The following is a 15,139-nucleotide window of genomic DNA, read 5'->3' as shown; positions in this document are numbered from 1 at the left end:
GGCTTCCCTTAAATTATTATATTTAGGTATAGCATGTGATTTGATGTAAAAACCATTATCAGTTAATTCTTTTATATTCCTCATTGTGACATAGTGTTGTATGAGGTTTTTGTAACTGTTTTCAGTACTTTAAATAAACAAACTATTATTATCATCATTATAGGCTAATTGGTACATTTATCCTGGTACTTGTCCCCCACCCAGACAAGAAATCGTGGTTGCGTCTCTGGCCGGAGGTCTCGGATTTTGGACATGGATGTTCTTCTTGAGTGACCCTTCATCAATTTTACCATGTCATGACTCATCCGCATGATATCAATTAGTCAAAAATGGCAGAAAAGCGACGGTAAATAACAAATCAAATCAAACAATAACATAACTAAAAAATATTCATGCTCGATTTCGTAAATTCACAAGCTAAACTAGATACAAAAGCAAATCCAATTTCACCACTACAAAGCACCCAAAAACACTAGTAATAAAAGTAATACAACCTACTTACTTAAATTCGCTTACTTGAGGGTAAAAGAAATGGCTTGAAGATAGATTAAAAATTAAATTACGGAATAATGACCTATAATGCAATTGTTCATTTTCTAGCACTTTCTGACTCTAATATAGGGTCAGCCTAATAATGTCATATGAATAAATTAGTAGTTCGAGTTCGATAGCATGACTTTTTTGCTGTTTGCTGAACCTAGAAGAGACTTATTACTTTGTTCACCTTCAAGTTTTAGCAGAATAACAAATCATCAGTTTATTGAATTTACTTGTGTGACAACTCACTAGAAGTAGGTTCTAGCATGTCAATCATTTGGCGTTGAAATTTAAGATGGAGGAAGTAGGGAATATCCAATATGGAAGTTTCAACTAAGCAGGATTGTTGTCCCCCCTCCCCCCGAAGCCCAGTGACATTTTATGTGCGTCCTCCGATATTTTCTTCTTATGCCAAAACTAACTACCTAACTAACTCTCTAGTCTTCTTAACCCCTAAGGTTTATAGCTGCAGTAACACAAGCCTTCCATCTGTCCCTATCCTGAGCAAGATCTATATACTCTTTTCCATCCCTACCGATTTCCTTTAGGTCCATCTCAACGTTGTCCCTCCATCTTCGTCTTGGCCTTCTTACAGGTCCCTTACCATCAGGTTTCCCAACAAGAATCCTGTAAACTCTTCTTTCCTCTTCCATTCGTGCCACATGGGCTGCCCACCTAAGTCTTCTTGATTTAGTTATCCTAATAATATCTGGACATGAATACAAATTATGTAGTTCTAAATTATGAAACCTTCTCCACTCACCTGTCTCCTCATCCCTTTTAGGTCCAAATATTTTTCTAAGGATATTATTTTTAAATACTCTTAATTTATATTCCTTATGCCATGGTTTGGAATATTTACGTACATTCTACAAATTTTGAAATGAGGAAATAAAGAAAAAGCCATTAAAAATAATAATACATATGTTATGATTAAAGATTAGTAGTTTGCATTTCTGATTTTTAAAAATGTTAGCATATTTAAGAATATTTCAGTTGATTTAGTAAGCACCAAACGAAATATTTAAATTAAGAGTAAAATATTAATAATAAATGTAAACCCAGTACGGGCCTGTTAACAAAATAAATTTTAAAGCTAATTAAATTACTTTTTGCTAAAGGCAAAGGAGCCCCTGCGCATGTGCACACATGCCATGAAGGCATATGGCATGATGTGGAGGTAGAGCTCCACATGTTCTTAATCTCGGCCATAGTTAGGATGATGATCAGCATCACGCCCGGCCGCCTTTACCCCCAGGTATCAATTGATACGATGTTGGGTAGGTCTTAGAGTCTCACAGAAAGAGCAAAATGACTTGAAAATTTCCTGCTCCAGGTTACCTGCCCAGGATTCGAACCTGGGTCTTCCGTGTGGTAGAAAGATGCTATACCAACTGAGTTACCGCTGCCCCAGTTATGATTTAGTGTCCGAATAAAATCTTCAAAAAACGTACTGTTACCACTACTTTGGGAAACAAAAAAATCCGAGCAGAGTGTTATCAGAATATACCTCTGACCACTGCCCCTAGCCTCCGCTCGCTAGCCTGTACCAGCTAACCGTAGACCAGCCGAACAAGAACAAGTCTCTGCGCAAGGAGTGACTCGAGACGGCTCCACCAATGAACAGTGAGAGAAACGAGATTGCGTAATGGACGACTGGAATTACCCGCTTTCCCTGCTTGGATCTGCATCGTTGCCAACTTTTGAAAGCGACAATACCGAACGCACATGGCAAACGGACCGTATTTTTGCTTCCAGGTCCGTACAATTGGTTTAACAGTTTCTTGGGAAATATTAGGGATATAACAGGAAGTGCAAATATTGATAACCCGTACATTTAGCGTAAGGACTAAGGTGTGGACCGTACGTCCATACATGCCATGAAATTTTCGTACATGTACGGTTAGGACCGCACGGTTGTCAACGCTGCACTTTCACCACTCGATTTGCATCCTCCTCCTCTGCTGCTATGAGCAGCCCTGCTCCAGAGATAGCTGGGACAGGGTATAGTGTGGTGTGTTAACCACTCCCCGACGGCTCCATCCTGCTTGAGATTGTTCCTTGGTTTCCTTCTGTCCATTCAGATAATTACTACCATGGAACTTTCAATGAGAGCCAGAGACACTTCCCCCTCTTCTTTCCCCTTCTTTCCATCCTCGAATTCTCCCATCTCCCAGTCCCTCTTAACGAAAAGACTGAACTATTGTTTTAGTATATCCGCGTCCTCGTAATTCCTAAAACACTTACAGGAAACTGGGAAGAGAGCAAGAGAGCCATCTACACACTGGCCTAGAAGCGAAAACACTTTAAATCCGACCCTAGGGCTGTAAGGGGTGACCTTTTGAGAAATGAAGGGGTGCACCCCCGAAAATGCCCTCTTCCACCCGCACACATTCGTAGGTATGCGCTATTGTCCCGGTGCCTTAAATTATACCGGAACGTCAGTTCCGCGAAATATTTACCGGATTCCCCCGCTTATCTTTGTTCTTTATCCTTTAGTAGCTGATTGCCCAGTGTTGCCTGGGTATTTATTTATCCCAATTTTGTATTAGACAGGAAAATAATGAATTCTAACTATAGTGTAAAATGTAACTAATTTTAAATGTCACCAATTAGCTTAGCGACTCCGAAAACTATGGATTCGACACTAATCTAGGTAATTTGTGGCATTTCATTTTTCACCCCCTCTCACCCCCATACCGATTTAATTCGCAACACAGCCTGAATGTTAGACAACCCGAGAAACACTATCGTTGTGCGGAATTGCATAGAGTCACGGGATGTCTCTTTGTGCTGGATTTAATATCGGTGGTTCCCGATTATTTTTACATGTCACCCCTTCCCACCCCACCCCTAGGGGTGCCAGGGGTGTCTTACCCCAAAAATATTCTTGCCAGATTGCAAGTGATACGTGTACCAAGTTTGGTTGAAATTGCTCCAGGCGTCCCAGAGTTATGCCGGAACAAACATATATATACACACACACACATACATACATTTTTATATATATAGATTTGTTATTTCCATTTTCTTTACATGTGATTTAATATCATACCAGATAAGGACCAATGATTATTCGGAGTCCAGAATAATCATTGGTTAATATATAAAAGTCTGAGTAGGGTTAAAATGTTATTGTGTTAGATCAACTTTATTATTAATTTTAAGATATTTTTAAGACGTTTTGAGAAGGTGCCCAAAGTCAGCCTCACTTTCACGTAGTTCACGGTAATTGCAGTCTTGCAGGCCAACGAGGTTCTGGCGTCTGGGCCAACAGCCAATATAATCTTCCGTAGGGTTGTGTGTTGTCCTTGTATGTGCTAAGTGAACCTTTACAGCCTCAGTTGTTAACATGGGTAATGAGATTTTGGCCTCAGAAATACAAGTTGATTTCGATACGGTAAAGGCCTTGACCCCGTGTAATGCCTGAATCACATGAGACTAGATTTCCTGCTGGGTTTTCCAGTTGAACTTGGAACTGGCTCATCTGCTAGTTTTCGCCTCAAACGATATTTGTCGGTAGGCTTGTATTCCAACAAGACATTGAGCATAGTAGACAATCTAAAAAGATGGACGAGTGATTTGAAGAACGTTGTAGGAGAATATTTACTAACTAACTAACTAACTCCCTAGCCTTCTTAAACCCGAAGGTTCATGGCTGCAGCAACACAGGCCTTCCATCTTTCCCTATCCTGAGCAAGTTCTATATACTCTTTTCCATCTCTACCGATTTCCCTTAGGTCCATCTCAACGTTGTCCCTCCATCTTCGTCTTGGCCTTCCTACAGGTCTCTTACCATCAGGTTTCCCAACAAGAATCCTGTAAACTCCTCTTTCCTCTCCCATTCGTGCCACATGGCCTGCCCACCTAAGTCTTCTTGAGAATATTTACTGCTGTTATTAAAAATTTAAATAAAAAATGTATGGGCTAGAAATTGGTTCGAGAGATTGATTGATTTGCTTTATTGTACTTCGCTTCTTGTGCCACTTTTTGGCTAATTTGCGAAGATGAAAATGAGTGATGATATGATGAAATTGATGAATGGACACTCACAAATATCCATGCCCAGGCCATGATTCGAACCCGGGACCCTTGGCGTCGTAGCGCGATGTGATAACCACTCCGTCATGGAGGCCGTATCATGCCTGTTTGTGTTCTTCATCAATTTTTCATTTCTTCATCATTCAACCTCATCGTCACTATTAGCCACAATTATGAGGAAAGCAACACAAAATAAAGCTGATATATTCTCAAAGGAAGCACTTCCTTTCCCAGGTAGGGAACGATAGAAGTGGAGATCCCCTTTCCTTTCAACCGAGCACCGCCAGTGCAAAATTCTTGTGATATGTACAAGGACACATTCAGTGGGAACTCGTGAAACCCGATAACACACGATAACAAAAACAACAACAAAACATTCAAAGCGTTCAACAGGTTTTCGCTGCTAGATAACAACAGGACGCCACTTTTTATCGTCTGTCTTCAGTTGGATATTTGGTGTGAAAGGCTTTCTCTCATAGAACAGTGTCGAACCGAGTTCAAATTAACTGTGCAGTTCCTTACTCATTTATGTATTTACTGCCCTCAACAGAGGTAAAAACCTCCAATTACAGAAGGAAGATAAGCACTCACACAAAAGATAAGTTTATGCACAAAAACCATAAACAAAGCCAATACAATTAACCTCGTACATACAAACATACAGAAACCGATAACAACTAGTCAATTACATAATCACAAGTAATCAAATTAACCAATCGGGATCTTTCACTTGAATTTCACCATACAAGAACAAAGAGTTCTGTAATAAGTACAGTGCAAAAATGTTAAGATAATGAAACTTTATGGAAGGGACTTTAAGGTGGGAAGCATGCAAAGCTGCTAGATAGAATATGGAAGGCTGAAGAAATCCCATCACAATTGGAGGACGGTATCATATATCCCATATATGAGAAAGGAGATAGTCTACAAACAGGAAACTATTGAGTAATTAAGAAACTTAACACTGGATACGTTTTTTTTTTTAATATAGGTGGGTTTCATGTGACGTCAGGATGCGCAAAGCCGCCATGTTTGTGGGCCAATTTTATTTGTCGTTTGCAAGGTCAAACTCCACCAAGTTGAGTTCGTTACATCTGCACCATCTGCACGTTTGTTTTAAATCACGAATGCCTATGTTAGCAGCATATCCCGCCCGCCCGCTTGAATTCCGAATGCTCACAAGAACTGGCCTCAATCATGGCTGCTTGAAGCCACAATTCAACCGTTTGTGACGTAGGTGAAACACACCTATGCTGTTCCGAAGACTTTCCCCATATATGTAAATAAAATAATAGGTGACTACAAGTGTGGCTTTGGAGACGGAAAATCCACCTCAGATCACATACATACGGGGGCTCGTAAAAAGCAATACATAAACGCAGCTACATGGCGCATGCACAGTAGCCAGCAGGAATGTGTAACCGCACTCCACACACAACCGCACTCCATTTGCTTCAACAGTGCGCAAGTAGGAACTGACGAACATATACGATCGTGTTACTTCTCCCGCCAGTTGTGAAGTGCGTGGCGTGATTCGATTCCTTCAAGCAGAAAGAGTCAACGCAGCCGAAATTCATTGTCGATTGTGTCGTGTTCCGTTATTAGCGATAGTGTTGTGGGACACTGGTGCAGGAAATTCAAGACTGGGCGTGCAGATATGCATAATGAGGGAGGTCAAGGAAAATCTTCAATGGTGGTCGATAAACACGAACTCGTCCAACAAATTGAAGAAATTGTTCGAGCAAAATGCCGTCTCACAATTTCACAACTCTCCGAGGAGTTTCCTCAAATTTCAGCGTACAATCAGACAAATATGTGCAAAGACAAAGGAATAAACACATATCACCTTTACATAGACTTTAAATCTGCATATGATACCATAAAAAGGAGAGAGCTAATCGAAGCCATGAGGGAATTTGACATCCCACAGAAGCTAACAAACTTAGTAGAAAAGACCCTAAAAAGTACGTTGTAGAGTACAAATAAGAAACCAGCTGAACGAAGAATTTGAAACCAAATAAGGATTACGTCAAGGGGATGCCCTGTCATGTATGCTATTCGATGTTGCGTTAGGAAAGGCTGTCAGGGAAGCAGGCATAGAAACTAGATGAACCGTAATAATCAAATCAGTGCAAATTATGACATATGCAGATGATATAGCAATAATAGCCAGAACAACAAGAACATTGCGCGAAGCTGTAGCTATCCTTCCCTATGCAGCACAAAATATGGGGTTCACAGTAAATGCAGCTAAAACAAAATATATATATATGGAAATAACTAAAGTGTCTACTAATACTGAAACTTTTGAACTTCTGGACTCTCCATTGAGAGAGTCCAGGAATTTAAATATCTTGGCGCATATATAACGGAAAAGAGAGATTGAACACAGGAGAAGTTTGTCAAGTAGAAGTTATTTTGGACTCAGAAAACATATGAAGTCTCAGTACATCAGAAGGAAAACAAAAGTTAAACTACACAATACGTTAATAAGACCTATTTTAGTGTATGGATGTGAATCATGGACAATAAACCAAGAAGACCGAGTCAGTGATCGGAAGCTTTGAATGGAGATTCTGAGGAGGATATATGGGCCGATATCAGCTTTATCAGGACATAGAAATTGTGAATGAAATCAAACTAACACGATTAAGGTGGTTGGGGCATATATACCGAATGCCAGATAACATGGTGTGTAAAAAGATCACATTTACGAATATGGATGGGAGGAGAAAAGTAGGAAGACTCCTTTGCGATTTGGTAGAAGAGGACCTAAGTTCCCTGGGATGGGAATTAGGAGAAGGAAGGCTGTGAATAGAGATGGACGGTGAAAGATTCTGAAGGAGGCCAGGGTCTGTGATGGACTGTAGTTCCAGCCAGAAAATTAAGAAAGAACAAAAATATTGAAAACTTATTCAAGAAGAAATTGTCAAGTTCATGAGATTTGACACCATCGAACAAACGAATGTCATCCACAAAAATTGACGAAATATCATGTTTCCAAATAATATATCCGTAAAACGTCTCAAAAACAACGTTGTTCGACAGTCAGCATATTGCAACTAGATAAAGAGAGCTTTTTTTGCACAGTCTTGAGCCTTTTTGCAAGTTTCAAGTGTCTTTGTCATCGGATTGAGCCACCTGCCCAGTTCAGGTTGATTCCTGTGCTGTGAGTCTGTATGTGGATCTATCAGTAATTGTTATGGATTATCAATTGATGGGTCTAGCTTAATGATGTATGACACCAGGTTAATCTTCCATGTTGATATAACCTAAATGATTTTCAAAAGATGGTGCTTGGATAAAAGGCACAGCAAATTTTGTGTTTCTGTATGTTATAACCACAGTACACCTCGTAGTTTTCTTGGAGGGGGGAAAATTTCTACAGAATCTTACATTTTCACTTGAAAGTAAAACTCTTTAATTTCACCGAATTGTTTATTTAACTTTTCGCAACTGGTGAGATTTGATTTTGTCACAAAGAATGTTTTATTTCTATAATAGGATTTCTTGTTCCAGTGATCAAAATTCTTCTAGTTCGAAGGTGAAAAGTTATTGTTGCCAATTACTGAATAATGTATATTTGAGACACTGGCGTACGCAGGGGGGAGCTAATTGGGCTTCAGCCCCTACCGATTTTTTAGAAAATCCGAATTTTCAAATGAAAACTGTAAAAGAAAGAACTCTGGAAAAACCAAAGTGGTAAATGCTAATCCCCCTTAAAGTGGCCCGAATTACCATTTTGTAAATTTTAAAATGAAGGTTAAAAATGGTAATTACGAAATATTTAATAATGTGCAGCGCCCACCCCTAAAATGCATCTTACAATTCAACCTCCTCCGAAAAAAAAATCCATGCGTACGCTAGTGATTTGGGAATGCTTTTCTACCATGTACTAATGCACTTAAAACTGTATTCCCACAATAATTGAAAACTAGATTGCGCGTCAAATCTCCTGCATATGGCCTTGAACGGCTGAACAGCGCCAGCGAATCACAGACGTGCGGCGTTGCCTAATTCAGAACCTGTTTCAACCACGCTGTCTCTTTTCAGTGTGAGATTTCGACATGGCACCGCTGCAGTGCGCTCCTATTGGCTATCGCCATATCCAGGAGATTTGACGCGCACTCTAGTGACATCTATGTGTGTAAGTGTGGCCTGACTGATTTGCAATTTCTTATTTTTATCAGCAGAGAAAGACTAAGAGGTTGTCTACAAGGAGTGAAAGAGGAAGAACTACTCTGAGGATAAAAGGAAAGGTGGACTCTATACACAACCATGAGTTTCAACTGTCAATATTTGTTTACACTTTTGTGCTTCATTAATCTTCATGAAAAGGAGGTAAATCCAACACAAGTTTACTAACTATTTAACTGTATCTGTTAAACTAAATATTTAGAGTAATCGCCATCACAAGCGCATACAAGGCTTTGTGAAGCGAGTTTTCCGATAGCCTGATATATTTTCTAATATTTTCGACACGGATTTAAAAAAAAACAACTGTTTCCTCCAAATTTCCATAACGAAATGTTCAACCAGAGAGAGGAAAAACAATACGTGTCTATATAGACCTAATAAATTGTTTCCTAACTCTATGATGTAAGAAGATGGTCGCTCCATATCGAAGTTGAAATTATTCATAACTTCCTGTGAAAAGTTACTAACATCGGCGTAACTTGGCTGGGGCAAAGGAGGGCACTTGCTCTCCCCCTTCCCAATTATCAAGTTTGTTAACATTTACAAGTTAAGGACACTCTTGTAAACTCCTGAGAACTGAGAAGCATAGCAATGAAGAGTAATATTTGTGATTTCGCAAACATAATAATTACTTAGTAAATAATCCTGGACGCTATTTTTATGAGATTGAAAACTCTATCCCGCCACCAACGTTAAGCCCAAAGTTCGATTCTGACCCCCCAACCCCCGAAACAGATACATAGAAATGTGATTGAGAAATACTAACGCAACCCACCTCTATACATACACACACAAGTAATTAAATCAGCTTAAAACATGGAAATAAAGACATGTAGGATATATATATATATATATATATATATATATATATATATATATATATACAGGGTGACCTGTAATTAGATGTATTCCCTGAAAGGGCTTAAAGTAGAGGCAATTTGCAATAAATTTGACTATATGATACCCTGTCCGAAAATTAGTAATTTTCGAGATAATTGAATTTCTATTGTTTTTTTAAAAAAAAATGTTAATTTTCCAAATAAAGAGATGAATTGAGAAAAAACTGCTCATTGTATGGCACATATTTCAGCGTTTTCTGATATCTAACAAATAAGTGGTTCGTTGAAAAAAAAAGTTTTTCCCAAATAACAATCACATGTAATTAACGGGTGGGTCTAAACTTACGAGTGGTGATAAAAAAAAATACACTCTTAGTTTACTAGGCAACGTATTAATAACAAAAATGGTATGACACGAAGCAAATTACTTAAATTACTTCCTTGAGTCATCACCTATCCAACAAGATACAAATGTTGCTAACATTCACATTTGTGCAGTGGCGGTTGGCAGCTAGTATGATGGGTAGTGCCAACGTGATCAAGAAATCGAAAAATGTTCGCTAGCATATGTCATAGAAATCTAATGAAAGAGGTAATTTTAATGGAACTTTGTTTACTAAAATTGCAGACAAAAATTCAGAGTTCCTAAGATTGGCTTATTTTACTTCGCATTTGTACTACTTTTGGCTAATCGCGAAGATAAGGATGAGTGAACACTCACAAAGAACACCGATGCCCAGGCCGAGATTCGAACCTGCAATCCCTGGCGTCGTAACATGTTGTGCGGAGGTCGGCCAGAGTTTCTATGAAATAAATGCGACTATTAAAATTTCGACGCCTGTCACCTTTACCATTTTTTTGATCTTTTTAAATAGAATTAGTAGTGTAATCAGAGGTGTTCAAATCAATACTTGGTACGAGGCCTATTATTTTTATTAATTTAAGCACAATGGAAAACCTATTTTGACGATGTTTTTGTCGATTTTATACTATTGCAAAACTGTGATTTTTCATCTCATACTTCGTACGAGTGTCATAATTTCTTTCGAGTTAAAGTACGTAACGCCTACACCAACGCACACCTACACCCACCTACACTCACCAACACCCACACCCACCTACACCTGTTTATTTCCGGTCCACTTCCGGTCCACTTCCGGTCTACTTGACAGACACCTGTGAGTTTTTCCAGTTTTTTTTTAAGTATTCAAGTACATATATTTTGGGAGTTCAAAGTAATACTTGGTACGAGGCCTATTGTCTTTATTAATTTAACTACAATGAAAAACCTATTTTGATGATGTTGTTGTTGATTTTATACTATTGCAAATCTGTGTTTCTTTTCACCTCATACTTCGTACGAGTGTCATAATTTCTTTCGAGTTAAAGTACGTAACACCCACGCACACCCACACTTACACCTACGCACACCTACACCTACACCCACGTACACCTATACCCACCTACGCAAACCCACGCACACCCACGCACACCCACGTTATGCAACAAGTTATTACGCAATGTTTACGCAACAAGTTATTACGCAGACCCGTATTTAACTTGTTGTTGGTTATGACGTAGTGGGTGTCCTCTGATTGACTTACTCTTTCGGATGTTTTCATCCGCGCTTAGGTTACTTAAAGGGTTTTCGCATTACAGATCAGTCAGTATCGTGAGAGTGTTTTGAAGAGTACGGATGTGTTGTTGCAGTATTAAAAGTTAAGTATTTAATTTAGTTTAAACCTACATACTATTTATTATTTTAAGTTTAAAAAAGTGTATCAAGTGATTTTTTTTCATAGAAATTTCGATCAGCTTGAGTTTTGATGTGATCAGATGTTACTTGTTGTCTCCGGAAATTCTGTATAAATAACATAGCTGAAAATTTTATCGTAATAGCTAAAATTATTTTATTTTGAAGGTGGTTCAAGTCGTTTTTCACACAGATTGAATTTGTATGAATTTGTATTTGTATTGAATTTTGTATTTTTTCCCGAGAAAATTTATATAAAAATACCAGAGCTGAAAAAAAATATTATAATTATAACTATTGTTTTTTTAAGTTACATTCTATCAATTATCGTAAGTTTAGAAGTGTTTTTTTTAGTAAGTAGAATCTTATTGAATTTTGAGTTGATTGTGCGTATTATTGTTATTTACTTAAAACATATTAAAAAAATGTCATCTACAAAGTTCATCGAATGTGTTATTTGTGGGCAATTCATCTCCAAAACTAATATTAGCAAGCATAGGGAAAGATGTAGCGAAACAGGTTCAACAATAAATCGTTTATTACCTACTAAGCCTTGTACTCAATGTGGAAAAATAATTAACATTGCTAATTTAAATAAACACATGAAAATTTGCAAAGCATCAACCGGACATGGAACATTGAAAAGAAAAATTGATCATCCTGAAACTGAAACTGAAGCTTCTACTTCCAAACAAATTAAGATGTCTAATGACCAAAAGCCGATTAGATCTGCATTCAACAACCAACTCCTGGATTTTCTTTTTACTTCGAAACCTGGCTTTGATATTTCTAGTTTCTTAATGAAATTAAAACATCTATCATAAATATTTTGAAAAATAAACTGGAAAACAACTCCATAAAAGTATATGTTGATCTAATCTGTAAATATGAGAAAACCGATGGTACAAGAAATATTTTTTTTCACAAAACGAAGAACCAAGTTCTTTATTTGGCAGACATTGATAATTTGAATGTTTTTTATTCTAATCTTACTAGTGAATTGATTAGGAAACACGATGAATTCGAGACCAAGGGATCAGGTTGGTCTTTATGTAGAAGTCCTCACAGATTAATCGCTTATGTAAACAAATTTACACCTTCTTCTGCTTCAAGCTATGTTCCACTTCCGGTAGAAATTCAGCATAAGAAAGCTATGCTGAACATTTATAACACCGTCAATAAGTGTTTTATGTGGTGCATTTTAGCAGCACTTTGCCCGGTTCATTGTTCAAATCATCCGGAACAGGTTAGTCACTATAAGAAATATATCGATGAGATTGAATATGCTATGACAGGCATTGAATGCCCTGTTGCTATTTCTGACATAACAAAGTTTGAAAACAGGGAAGAAAAACGATTAGCTATAAATGTTTATTCGTATGCTTCAGTTAAGCATTTTGTGCATCCCGTTAGGATAACTAATATTGTTGATGACGAAGCCGTGGAAATCAATCTGCTTCTCATCGCTGACGATGATGTTCAACATTACACGCTAATTCGTTCACTCTCCCGCTTGGTCAGAAGCCAAGCAACCAAGCTTGATGCACACATCGAAGTTTGTCCAAGGTGTTTAACCATATTTGACGATCGTGACCAACGTAATTACCAACGTAATTACCAACATTTCAAAAATCAAGAAATTGCCAAACATAAACTTGCTGAACATAAAGTCTACTGTGGAGTCAACAGACCGGCTCGCATGTTGATGCCCAAAGCAAATGAATTCGAAGAATTTAAAATGCACGAGGCCTTGTTGGAACATCCGGCCATTATCATTGCAGACTTTGAGGCTTTTCTCAAACCATCGTCTTATTGCGATCCGGATCCTGAATTTTCTTCCACAACACCGTACCAGCTTCATGATCCAAATATTTTTGGATATGTTGTTTGGCAGGATAGGATAGATAAACCATATATATATCGCGGACTGTTATGTTATTGAACTCCTTTTTAAAAAGATGGTGGAGGAGGTTGAGAACATTGGCAGCTTCTTATGCCAATCGAAATCAATGCTTCCATTATCCAGTGATGAACTTCAATCTTACAATAACATTGAAACGTGTCCGGTGAGTGATCATCATTTCATGGATGAGAATCGGAAAGTATTTCACCATAATCATTTCACCGGAAATTACATTAGTGGAATCTGTAATACCTGCAACAGTTCTCGATTTGTCGAAACTGTACATGTTCGAATTTCATTATAATATTATGAAACCTTTCTATAATGATAAGCTGTCAATTTTGTACATAGACACCGATAGTTTTATTTATGACATACAAACACCTAACCTCTACGAAGATCTTAAACATCCTTCCATGCTTGGGTATTTCGACACTTCTTCCTATCCTCAACCTAACAGATTTGGAATTCCTTCCCAGAACAAGAAGGTTCTCGGTAAGTTCAAAGATGAATGTAACGGTGATATTATTGTTGAGTTCGCTGGTTTGCGTTCGAAGATGTATACATTCAGAACAGAAAGCAGCGTCACGAAGAAAGCAAAAGGAACGTGCAAAGATACCGTGGAAAACAAACTAACATTCCAGGATAATATTGATTGCCTTTCTTCACAGTCGAGGATACTTTGAGAGGATAATAGAATACAAAGCTCAAACCATGAGATTACAACGAATAAAATAAAAAAAGTAGCCCTTGATCCACATGACGACAAGAGGTGTATTCTCGAGTGTGGAATCCATACTTTGCCTTGGTGACACTTTAGTTTAGAAATTAATAATAATTGCACTCAACACATGTGAATAAAATAAACCTAACATCAAACCAAAATTTTGAAAATAACAAAAAAAATCCTACACGTAGTCTAATTTTTTATACATTATTCTCTCCTATTAAAATTTTTCTATCACTCTTTCATTTTTTACATCTTAAATATATGATTTCTCCAGAAATAAAATTGCACTGCATATTGTATTTTCAGGTAGAGTTTCATGAAATTCACATACTAATTTAATATTAGTTCGATCATTTATAACTGCCAATTTTCTTTTTGACGCATTTATTAAAAACATTGGTCTGTGAATTATGAACTCATCTGGATTATAATACATGTCTATGTTACCTTCAGTTACTCGTTTAAAAGCACTATAAGCTTCATATAACTTCAAAAAATCTTGTTCTGTAATGTTTAAATTGTAATTTTCACGAGGAAATACTTCATTTCCGCCATTCTTCAGATACACATTTTTAACTTTACAATTATCAAACTGGTTGCTATCTCTTTCCTGATTGTCATCTCTCCCTGTTTGAAACAGCACAGCTACAAACTCTGGCATGTCATATTGCAAAGATTGGAACTGATTAGTAAGGTCAAATTCAAACAATTTACCCTCCACTGACCTCTGAATGCATTGGTATGTATAAAACTGTATCGGAATTAGGGGATTTTTCAAAATGTTGGCTTTGTATTTGAGAGCATAATTCGATTCATATTCAACTATAAGCATTCGTAACTCCATAGACTGGATCACACATTTCGCAGCTTCGGGTAAACTAGCCTCATTAGCTGTTCCATCTGCATTCAAAGTTTTGTATCTCATGATGGCATTATGATCATTGGGTGCTCTGCGAAATATGACACTCAAACCACCTTTCCACATAATTTCTTTATAATCAGAGAAAAATCGAAATAGCAATCTCATGGGGAACAGTACTGTGTGACTTTTTGCTTAAATTTTTGTTCCAGCTTCGAACCCACCAACTTTATAATATGCACTCTCTGATTTGTACAGTTTCAATGTCCCCACTGTAGTG

The 15,139-nt window shown here is 37.6% G+C and overlaps 1 long non-coding RNA gene across 2 annotated transcripts in view; it reads left to right on the top strand.

The window, feature by feature from the left end:
• LOC145979554 (uncharacterized) overlaps positions 1 to 15,139 on the top strand; it is a 64,161-nt gene that overhangs the window by 17,682 nt on the left and 31,340 nt on the right. Inside the window, exon 2 of one of the 2 annotated variants that reach the window (XR_014440789.1) lies at positions 8,772 to 8,919. This is a non-coding gene — a long non-coding RNA (uncharacterized LOC145979554). Of the gene's footprint in view, positions 1 to 8,768; positions 8,920 to 15,139 lie in introns of both variants that reach the window. The other variant, XR_014440788.1, reaches the window with a different exon arrangement.

Source organism: Lepisma saccharinum, chromosome 26 (genome assembly GCF_977018435.1).
Source record: "Lepisma saccharinum chromosome 26, izLepSacc3.1, whole genome shotgun sequence".
In the NCBI taxonomy this organism is placed as follows: domain Eukaryota; kingdom Metazoa; phylum Arthropoda; class Insecta; order Zygentoma; family Lepismatidae; genus Lepisma; species Lepisma saccharinum.
This window is presented reverse-complemented; position numbering and strand designations above follow the sequence as displayed.